Source organism: Camellia sinensis, chromosome 2, assembly GCF_055761805.1.
Source record: "Camellia sinensis isolate YWXY chromosome 2, ASM5576180v1, whole genome shotgun sequence".
Classification (NCBI taxonomy): domain Eukaryota; kingdom Viridiplantae; phylum Streptophyta; class Magnoliopsida; order Ericales; family Theaceae; genus Camellia; species Camellia sinensis.
Window position 1 is genome coordinate 166,050,569 of NC_138962.1, and position 12,242 is coordinate 166,062,810.

The following is a 12,242-nucleotide window of genomic DNA, read 5'->3' on the forward strand; positions in this document are numbered from 1 at the left end:
TCCTTAAACTCTTATTGTAGATTGACAAAGACAAATTGACATTAGGAACGCCTATAATATATAGTTTTATATGTTGCATAAATCTGGCTGTCAGTCTCTTGCCCTGATATGAAAGGCATAATTGTAGTATTTGAGTGCTATGTTTGGTCTTTAATTTTAAAGGCAAATTACCATTGTAGTTATTGTAATTTCACTCTTATGTTGATAGTTTGGTCATTTAGTTCTATTTTCCTCAACCAAAAACAAAAAAATTGAATTTCATAAGGTATTTGAGGAATAGGGCATTGGGGGTGACTTTAATTGTGATTTTTGTTTTGATGTGCGCAGGACACTCAAAACCTTGTCGTGGAAAGACGAGAAGAACAACCTGTGAATCCTGTCTCCATAAACGCTTTTGAATACTTATATCTAAATCTTAGGGTCTCAACCTCAGTTCTCTGTTTGAAAAGCAAATGGTACGTCAGAGGCTTATAGCTTTTTGATTGTTATGTTTTGGTAGCTGAGCTATCAGATGTAAAGATCTTTAGAATCTAAGCATTCCATGCATTTTTGTCAGTTAAGTCAGAGTTCCTATCTCATATCATGAATGAACCAGCTAATATTTAGTTTTTTAACTTGTTTGATGATGTATGTTTCCAATAGTTAATAGTTGAATGACTAATAACTATCTCTATTATATTGGACAGACGCTGAGCTGAAGCTTCAAGGGGAGAAAACTGGGCGCAAGGGTCATTTATCTGTTGTAACAGAGGTATGATCTTTCAGGGGCCACCTGTTGAGTGAAAAATCACTAGACTATCATGTGAAGCAATGTTTAAAATTGGGTCTGAAAATAATGTCCTATAGATTTATGAAGTGGCTCCCTCCCTTTGCATGGTTGAGCTTCGCAAGGCTGGAGAGGACACCTTAGAATTTCATAAGGTATGGTTCTGAAATCTCATTGCAATGGTTACACACGTACACTTGGTTTTAATGCTTATGCAATTGTTTATTTATTGGTTTTATGCACCATATTATTCATGCTAATGGCACCTAATGAAGCTCTGCATAAAAAATTTTGGATTTTACAATTAGTAAAAGCAAGTGATTTGCTATTGGACAGTGGCATATCCTTGTCATCCACCTGTTTTGCTTCCAGAAATTTTAACTGTAGGCTTTGTGGCTTGTCCTTACTAGAAGTTCAACCAAATTGCTACCTTTTTGTGCACAATTGTCCCATGTCATGGAATCCCCTTCGTGCACATTTGTTGCTTTTGTATCCTGTTGACTATAATTTTTAAGCTCAACATTGCACATTCTTTATTACAGTTCTACAAGAGCTTCGCAACTGGTTTGAAAGATATTGTCTGGAAATCAGGAGATGAAACAAAAGAGGAAGCAAATGATGGTCAGTATACAGTAGTAATGGCAATTACCATGTTTCAATTGAATATTGTGTAATGGTTTTTGAATGGGTAATGGTAATGCCACAACTTTCTTTGTCGGTTCCACGCTAAAAATGGTACACAACACAAGCTAAGTATATTTGTTCCATATTGAGGGGGCCAGGCGGTTGAATCGATGCTTTCCAATTATTATCTGACTTTCGTTGACTGCTTGTCATGGCCTGGTTCATTATTTGTGTTTTGGTTCAATGTCAAAAACAAATATTTCCATGTGACAGTGTCCATTTTGTTCTGCAGGTTTCTAGATTGGGCTTCGGATGTAGGGGACTTTCTAGAATACTAAATGCTCCACTCTCCCATGAAGCTGGATGTTCAATTTTAAAGGAGGCCGTTTAGCAAAGCTTTTAAGTGGGAATATTTGGATTATAGCTTTAGAAAGTGAAGAAGGAAAGGAAGCATAAACCACACGATTGACCTAATAAAGTAAGTATATTAGAACATCTAATTGTATTTATCATTCATATGGCAAAAGAATAGGTTCAGCTGAGATACGCATATCATGGACAACATATGCTTCTACTTGCATTATGTTAACAAATTATCAAAAAAATACTCTTTTCCATTTCAGGCACTGAAGTAGCTCCCTCGAGAACAAGTTCAGTTAGCCACAAAATGTGGCATTATCTCAGTTGATTGGACTCATGTTGAGGTCAAGGGTACCCCTGACTATGTGCGACAATGCTGTGAAGCAAGTCTCAACCAGCTTGATGTGGACTATATGCCCACCACAGAGGAGGTAAAGTACACCTGGTGTGTTTTTTGACCCCAAACTCTTAGTTTCCTTTTCCATTTATGAATGTAGAAAACTCCATGATTTACGAAAGGACTAACAATATTCATCCCTAAAAAGCCCCTTTTATTGCTGATGCCTGTAAGACACTGTTCATCACACTTGTCCAACATCAGTAATCTATTTTTATATGCTGAAAATGTCAAACAAAATTTAACTTTGAACAACTGTCACTTTGGAAAATTATCTTCACTAGTTCTGATATGGTCAAGGTAGTCGTTGGGATCAATTATCTTCACTTTGGATCAATTTCCATACCATCTACAGATTTTGTCATAATAACCCTATATGCTTTTTGTAAGTCCATAAACACTATATGGAAATATTTGTTCTTTTCCCTATATTTTTTCATTAGGCGATTAATTAGAAAAATAGCTTCCATAGTGGATCTTTACGGCATCAAACCATATTACTCATTTAAAACTATTGTTGCATATCCTAATCTTTGTTCAACTACTTTCTCCCATAGTTTCAGCAGTTTTAGAAGTTTGTGTAAGAGACAATAGGGAGAGCAATATGGGACACTTTATCATTATTATTAGAAAAATAAAATGGGGCATTTGGAGGATTCTATGACCTTTAAGGGAAAAGTGAAGAAAATTGTATTGTGTGGTAGATCTTATCGTTTCGATGTTATATAAATCTGAATTTTGTGTAAGCAAGATTTCCCAGGTTCTTAGAGAGGTTTCCTATCAACTCAAAGGTTGGATCTTTGCGACATCAAACCATATTACTCATTTAAAACTATTGTTGCATGTCCTAATCTTTGTTCAACTACTTTCTCCCATAGTTTCAGCAGTTTTAGAAGTTTGTGTAGGAGACAATAGGGAGAGCAATATGGAACACTTTATCATTATTATTAGAAAAATAAAATGGGGCATTTGGAGGATTCTATGACCTTTAAGGAAAAAGTGAAGAAAATTGTATTGTGTGGTAGATCTTATTGTTTCGATGTTATATAAATTTGAATTTTGTGTAAGCAAGATTTCCCAGGTTCTTAGAGAGGTTTCCTATCAACTCAAAGGTTTTGGGGGAATAAAAAGTAGTGTGTGAGATTGATTTAAGGAGTGACACAGAGGTCATGCAACAGATAAGAGTTCCTGATAGAAGACTGTTATTTGAAAAGGCCAAGAAGGCTATTTTTAGGTAATTAAATCTCTTCGTAGTTTTTACATGTACTTCCCTTTGCAATTTCTCAATCCTCATCGTGTAGTTCCATCATATACCAAGTGCTCAGTGATGACGATCATTTTGTATTATACCTACTTACAGATCAATTTACCATATAGTTTGAATTGTATTTCAAAGGTCATTGCAGCTCTCATCTTTTCTTCTGTTTTTATTTTATTTTATTTATTTTGCGCACAATCTATATTGTATTTAGCATAATCAAATTCTAAATTTTAGGATTGCTGAAGTTAATAACTAATGTTGTTGAGTACTTTCAATGTTTTCTGAAATTTTAAACTCATTTTTTATTATTGTGTGTTGAAATAGACAATGGCATGGATATTAGACGAGTACTCGAAATTTCATGGCTACTCACCCGCTGTGGTGACTGGTAAACCTATTGTTAGTAAACATAGACTGGTTTGTAATTAGTATTACTTTTTGATTTTTTCTTCTCATGGTTGCTGATGCTTTTGCTCTATGTTATATTAATGGCTGTTTGATGAAACCAAACTTTCAAAGTACGCATATTGTGAATACGATGTATAAATAAAAAAGTTTTCATTCTACATCCACTTGGAAATTTCATAGTTTCTTATCTTTCTAGCCTTCTTGACATGGTATGCAAGAGTATGTAGATTTTTCAACCATTCAAGTTTATTGAAATTGTGTTATTGGAATTGGATGATTCAGGTGTATAATCATCATTTTGGTAAAGATGATGGATGACTTGATGAAGCTGAAGAGAGCTGCGGATGAAGTTTTTTTCAAAGAATTGGAGAGCACACTGAATAGTATTATTGTTATTATTATTATTATTATCATTGTATTTTAAGGGTTTTAATTTTTTATTTTATTTTTTTATGGAAAATTGCAAAATGAATGCTCATTCACATTATTTATATATTTTGAGAATGGTGATGGATAATATAGGTTTGGTTTGGACAAAAGTCAAAAATCATAATTATGATTTTTTATTTTTTTTTTTAAAAATTAGGGAAATAGCGGCGTTTTTCTCAAAAACGTTGCAAAATGTCGTCATGATTACGTCAAAGATAACTCTTTTAACGTGCATAGTTAACGGCTGCTTAAGAATTAGTGGCGTTTTATGAAACGCCGTTTAAAGTCTTTAGTGGCGTTTTTAAAACGTCACAAAGATACAACGACGGCCGCATCATCGACGAATTTAAAAAACGTCGTTTTATCTTTTTGCGGCGTTTTTATAGACTATTGCGGCGTTTTAAAAATGCCGCTAATTTTCGATTTTCTTGCAGTGTCAACTGTGTGTGTTATGATAAAAATTTATACTCTCGTTCTCCTTTTGAATACTGAAATTGCTATAGGTATAAAAGTTAAAAAATGAGTTTTTTTTTTTTTTAAAAAAAAAAAAAAATAGGGTTCATAAAAAGTTAAATGGATGGCAACAGTAACGCTATGTTTTGTTCATGAATTCAGATGAGTTTAGAAAGGGATATTAAGAGTGTGTGTAAGGTATGTGACATATAGTTATATTTTATTTACATTTTATCTCACCTTTTTTTTCTCTTTTCAAATCTTTATCCAAATTTATAAACTAAACGCAACTTAAATATGGATGTAACCTGCACAACATTTCATATATGCATTTTGATAAAATAGACGTGAAAGAGAGATATACAATAAAAAAAAAAGGGAAAAGAAAAAATATTAAACAAACTTATCATTTATTAGAGGGATTATTGAAATTTTTTACTTGTACATTACTAAAGAGATTGTGAAAAGATGTGTTTGGGAGTTATAATTAAATTTCAAATTTATGCATAATAAGAGAAGAAGGTGTTAATGATGCCATCCATAATAATTACATTATTGATGTTTGGAAAAAAAGAGTTTTATAATTGTTTTCTTTGAAGAATTGTAGCATAAAGTAATGTTAAGATGATTTATTCTTCTCAGCACATTTAATTAAGATTTGTTTGACATTTCATCTAAAAAAAATTTAACCAATATTATCAAAAAAATTTCAACCCAATACTTGGCCAAAATGAATATTTTTTAAAATTTGATTTTAAGAAAATAAATTTTAATATTTAATATAAAATCTTACTTTTTCATAAAAGCAAAAATTCCCTGGATTCAAAATAATAATAGGCGTGACAAAAAATATATATATTTTTTCAATTGTTTTTTATTTTTATTTTTATGTCTAGCCTAAAATATTAGGTTAAGGGTAAATTTTGAAAAGGAAGCCATCCTAAAAAAGAATCATTAATGGTATTTTATAGAAAAATATTTTATTATTTTTAATTATTTTTTAACCATATTAAAATGTTCATTAAATCTATTGTATTATTACTTTGGCCTACTTGTTCCTTGAATTATGAATAAATGTCTTTAAAGCATTATTATGTAAAAATGAATCATAATATGAGCCTTGTATATATTTTTGTGTATAATTTAATAAAAATTATTATTATTATTTACAATTAAAACTCCACATGTTGGTACATCCGTGGATATATATGTATATGTACCATGAGCGAATGTATTATCATTTGGTCACTTTAGAATATACACTCAATATCATGGGCAAATTATGACATGTATAGGGTTAATTACTACAAATATTATAATTATATCATTTTTTAAAAAACATAATGAATAATAACCAAGCACCATGTAAAGTATAACTAAAGACTTTTTTAATCATAACTAAAATAATAATCACAATAAATTATAATCAATATCGCAACGAGTCATACCTAATATCACAATAAGTCATAACTAATACAACAATGAGTCATAAAGTCATAACTAATACCACAATTAATTATAACCAAATACCACAATTCTACTCATAATCATATGGTATGATAGTATTTATTTTTAATTTGTTACACACCCAATAATATAGTGCTCAACTCTTTTGTCAAATCATTGTGAATAAATTTATAAATCTAAGGATTGTTTTTACAAGTTGGTTAAAAGTTGAATTTTTAGTTTTTTTTTTGATTTTTTTAAAAAAAATGTATAAAAAAAACGTAGGGAGATGATATGACTCAAAATAGGTTCAAAGTCAATTTTTAATCTTTAACAAAATTTCCAAATTAGGCCTACATGTGTGAGTGTATTTGCATTACTCAATATTATTTTGATTGACTTTTTGCGACGGGAAGGGGGGTCGTAACTGGGGCGTTGCAAAAGAGTTTTTGCGATGGCACAGTGCCATTGCTAATGTTTTGAGACGGCATTTTTGCCTTTTGCAACGGCACTTTGCAGTCTCTAATAATGTTTGAAATTTCTTGACTTTTTGCGACGGCAATATTTTACCGTCGCTAAAAATGTTATTTGAGATAGCAAAAAAAGCAGTCGCTAATAGTCTTTTTTTTTTTTTTGTAACGACAAGAACACTGTTTTTGTGACAATGTGGTGCCGTCGCAAAAAGTATTAAAAATATGAAAATTTCTATTTTTGCGACAGTGTACTACCGTCGCAAAAAGTATTAAGAAAATAATAAAATTTCTATTTTTTGCGACAGTTTAGTGCCGTCGCAAAAAGTAAAACCTGTAACAAAATCAATAAAAATATTAATTTTTTTTTTGCGACGTTGTATTGTCGTCACAAAAAAAAAAAAAAAACATCCTACGATAAATTTATTAAAAATATTAAAATTTCTCCATAATAATTGCATAATAATATAAAAATTCCTGAATAAAAATAACAATTTCTCCATAGTAAAATATTCTTCCATTCATAATTACACATCAACAAAATTATCCCACTACATAATATGCCATAATACATATATAATGTTTAAATACATGATTTTGTTCATAATTCAAAATAACATAAATCAAAATTAAATGTTTTTCTCATTATTCTTCGTAGATAACAAAAACAAAAGTTAGCCACATTCTCCACAAGCATACATTCCACAAGAAGCACACTCCTATATGGGAAATATCTGAAAAATAAAAATAAAAATAATTAATGACAATATAATTATGTGTTAATGTTAATTACAAAAAAACATAAAAAATTTAACTATTATAGCATCAAGTACAACATTTTTTTTGTTGGTCATCAAATCCCACATGGATAATTAAACATCTCAATCAAATACAAAAATAAAAATTTAACTACTATAGCATCAAATACAAAAAAACATAAAAATTACATATGAAATCCGGCTCTAACTCCCAACAATATCTGAAGGAAGCTAGTAAAAGCATCCAACACAAATCAGACCCATCAAAACTTCAAAAAATACCCAAAAGATTCATAAATAAATAAAAATTTTAAAAATTATAAATACAACCCAATGCATATCTTCTGGAAAACAACAGCAAAAGGATACTCCTAGCATTTTTGAAGTTTACAATCGAAAGTTGAGGGCCAAAGGAGGGCCAAAGGATAGCTGAGATAGGCTGTCGCCAGCATGACGCCATCGAACGACTTGGCCGTTTACAATCGAAAGTTGAGGGCCAAAGGAGCAGGGCCGAGTTCGAAGCAGCGAGGGCGAAGATGGAAGGTGCAAGAGCCGAGGCCGAGATGGAAAGGGCGAGAAATGAGGACCAGCTCAGGTTGGCCGCCGAGAAGAGGGTGAGCGCGAGCGAAAATGCGCTCAAGTTAGCCCGAGAGGCGATTGCCAAACTGGAGGCCGACTTGGAAGAATCGAAGAAGGCGAAGGAAGTAGCCGACTCTGAGGCTTCCAAGGCGTACGAGGCTGGGCAAAACGCTGCCCTCACAAGTTATATGGAAGAAGTCCCTAAATTTGAAAATCGGGGATTCAAACACGGCTGGCTCAAAGCCCTTGCTGCTGCTAATGTGACATTGGCTATGCCAATTCCATACGAGCAAGTGGACGTTGCGCCGCTGGAGTCTGACTCCGAGGATTGATTAGGGCGACATTTTAGTTGTTTTTTTTAAGGATTTTGAATGTATTATCGCAGTCTTTAGTTTAGTAGTTTTTATGTGTAAGATGACTACAGTTTTTTGCTAGGCATTTCCATGCGAATTTGTAGCTTTTTGTTTAGTAGTTTTCACACGTAAAATGGCTACAGTTTGTGCTTAATTTACTAATGAAAATTTCCTTTGTACTTTGCTATTATTTGTGCTTAATTTTGCTATTGATGAATGGTATTGCTTTTCGCTATCTTGGATAAAGCATTCGTGTACACTTGCCGATTAGATAACTAGGCAACTTAGTAATTTATTCTCGTCGAATAGCCGATCAAATTAATAAATATGATCTTGCCAAATATTATAGTTCATGGAGTGGCTGCGGCATAAATCGATCGGCATCGGGCTTAGATATTTGGCCGATCAGATTAATAAATCTGCCCTTGCCCCAGCTAGTGCATGAGCTCCAAAAGCCAAATATTATTAGTTCATGGAGTGGCTGCAGCATAAATCGATCGGCCTCAGGCTTAGATATTTGGCTGATCAGATTAATAAATCTACTTTTGCCCCAGCCAGTGCATGAACTCCAAAAGCCGAATATTATTAGTTCATGGAGTGGCTGCAGCATAAATCGATCGACATCGGGCTTAGATATTTGGCCGATCAGATTAATAAATCTGTCCTTGCCCCAACCAATGTATGAACTCCAAAAGCCGAATATCATTAGTTCATGGAGTGACTGCGACATAAATCGATCGGCATCGGGCTTAGATATTTGGCCGATCAGTTTAATAAATCTGCCCTTGCCTCAGCCAGTGCATGAGCCCCAAAAGCCGAATATCATTAGTTCATGGAGTGGCCACGGCACAGATCGATCGGCATCAGGCTTTTGGAGTTTAGCATTAATGAAATCGCCTCGGGGGCGCTGCATGCAATAGGAATAAATGGGGTGGGTTCTTCGCGCCAGTGATTCCACTTATCATGTTCAGACTTAATTTAAACCAGCTTGTTGCGGAAGGTTAGATAAGTGAGAATGTCAAATAGACTGTTCTTCAATAGCAGAGGAGAAGGGCGAACATTGGCAGCTGGACACTGAAATGAATCGCAGCAACGAGCCCACACGCACGGGAGGTAGGACGTCTAGGGAATGGGAAAAACGTCAGCCCCAAGTCGTCGAAGCAGATCACCTCGAAAGGAAAAATAGCAACGGGGAAGCTCCCTGCGACCAAGAAATGAGCCCGACGCGACGCCACGACCATTGAGTTTTGTAGTTTTTGTGGGGAATAAACCGATGGCAGAGGCAGATTCTATTGTTAACGACCTAGGTGTAGTAGTTGAGTTCGCTCGATAGATTTTTCCACCGGAAGTCCAGTAGTTGATGGTTGGTCGACAGGATTTCGAAGTATTTCGAGAGGGTATCCACGGAGCGGTGAGAGGGCTGTATACCGCCTATGAAGTCGGCATGCGTCTGCGCGTCGCGCGGCGGGAGATAGAGAAGAAAGACGAATGAATTTGAAACTTGGAGGCTCGTACAGAGAAGGCCGAGCGCAAGCTAAGGAAGGCCCAAACTGCCGAGCCACGTGCGGCCGAACAATCCAACCCGGTCGTGGATGAAAGAGTGACCCAACGGTTGTTAAGCCATGCGATTGTCAATCGAGATACGGCAAGTATGTTCGCAGTAGAGAATGCGAAGGCCGCGTCCTATGAATGAGGCTTCCACGAAGGCCAGAAAGTCAGGATAGAGAAGACAAAGGAGAAACTCGTAGAGAAGGTATGCCGATGCGAGAATCGGGGCTTTAGGCATGGGTGGATTAAGGCTCTCCAAGCCGCAGAGGCACTCCAAGGAGCAGGACTTGAATCGGCATCGCCATTATGTCAACGTCATCGCTTTTCTTTTGGCGCTTTCGAAATTGAGAAGAGCGATGACGAGGGTGATGCCAAATAGAATTGAATATATTGTAAACGCTCCAACACAGATTGGGCGTCAGCTATGTATCTATTGGTTAACTTAATAAAATACTTTTTTTTAAATGTCTGCGTTTCATTTTGAATGTTTGCATGCTTAATTAAGCATCTCATTTTGAATGTTTGCATGTTTTAATTTGTTTATGCGGTTTACGCCGGCTCAACTTAATTAAACATTTAATTTTGAATGTATGCTTTAATGTATACGATTTTTGCCGACTCAACTTAACGAAGCATTTCACTTTGAATATTTGTATGCTTTAACTTTCGTCATGTAAGGCGCTCCGAATTCGAAGTCTTATTCGGCCCACGTCGTGTAGGGCGCTCCGAATTCGGAATCTTATTCGGCCCAAATGTGTTATGCACGGCTGAGACTCCGAATTCTGAGGCTTTTTGGCTTGGCCAATCGTGATATCTACGAAGGATACTCTGAATCCGGAGGCTTAATCGGCCCAAAGGTGTCATGCACCGATACGGCTCCGAATCCGAAGACTTGGCTTGGCCAATCGTGATATCTACGAAGGGCGCTCCGAATCCGGAGGCTTAATCGGCCCAAAGGTGTCATGCACCAATGGGGCTCCAAATCTGGAGACTTGGCTTGGCCAATCGTGATATCCACGAAGGGCGCTCTGAATCCGGAAGCTTAATCGGACCAAAGGTGTCATACACCGATAGGGCTCCGAATCCGGAGACTTGGCTTGGCCAATTGTGATATCCACGAAGGGCGCTCCGAATCCGGAGGCTTAATCAGCTCAAAGGTGTCATGCACCGATGGGGCTCCGAATCCAGAGACTTGGCTTGGCCAATCGTGATATCTACGAAGGGCGCTTTGAATCCGGAGGCTTAATCGGCCCAAAGGTGTCATGCACCCATGGGGCTCCGAATCCGGAGACTTGACTTGGCCAATCGTGATATTGTAGACACCCCATTTTTGACCGACCTTAAGACCCAGACATCATCGATTGAGCGCTCGGTGATAGCGCATGTTGTGCTCGTTTCGAGTTTCCGGAGTTTTGGCCGAGTGCCTTGCCTCCGGGCCTCTGAACTCTTTGTGCTTCCGCTCGGTTTGCGGACCAAGTCTGGTTTTCCTTGCCTGAGGGAGGGAGAGGTCTTGTAGACCACTTTTTTTTACTGGTCATAGGCCACTTTTCCCATTTGGAGACTAGTGTCCGGTTTTCGGAGCCTTCGACCGCGCGCCATGTCTCGGGACCGCTTAACGTTCTCCGTTTGGCATGGTTTTTGAACCACACCTTGTTTCCTTGGCCTAGAGGGCCACTGTGGTTTGGGAGACCACTTTTGTGGTCATAAACTACTTTTGGTGCTTGTCAGCTAGTTTTCGAGGCTCCCGGCTACGTGCTTTGCCTCTCGAACTTTCGTCTTACATCCGTTTTGGTTTGTTTTTGGTACAAACCTTGTTTTCCTTATTTGGAAGGTGGTACAAGGGTGGGAGACCAGTATTTCTCCTTGGAGACCACTTTTCCTCCTGCCAGCCAGTTTTCTGGTCTGACAACTGGTCTCCCTGATCTTGGGACCATAAAAAGTGGTCGGCCACCACACCATTTGTTTGTTTTCATCCTCTGGACTCTCTCCCACCTTGGCTGACCAGTTGTTGTTCTGGGAGACCACTTGAAGTGGCTAGCCAACCAGAAAAAGTAGCTGCTGCTTTTTGGCATCTTTTTGGAGATATTTTCCTCCGGTTGGCACAGTTGGAGGGTACCAAAGCCATCCTCCATACACGTGTATGGGGGGATTGCCTTGGCCCTTAGCTTCTTGGAGAAGCTTTGCCTTTTTGTTTCTATAAGAGGGAGGCTCCTCCTCCCTCCTCTAGGTTCAAAAACATTTCCTTAAGAGATATAGATATAGTTTTGTATCTATCTTGCCCTTTACTTCATTTTTGTGCTTCAAAAGTGTAGATTTGTCATACTTTTGTACACAAACACACACTCAAACACCTTCCTTGTGTTGCTGAGGCTTCTTGAGGTTGTTCTTGA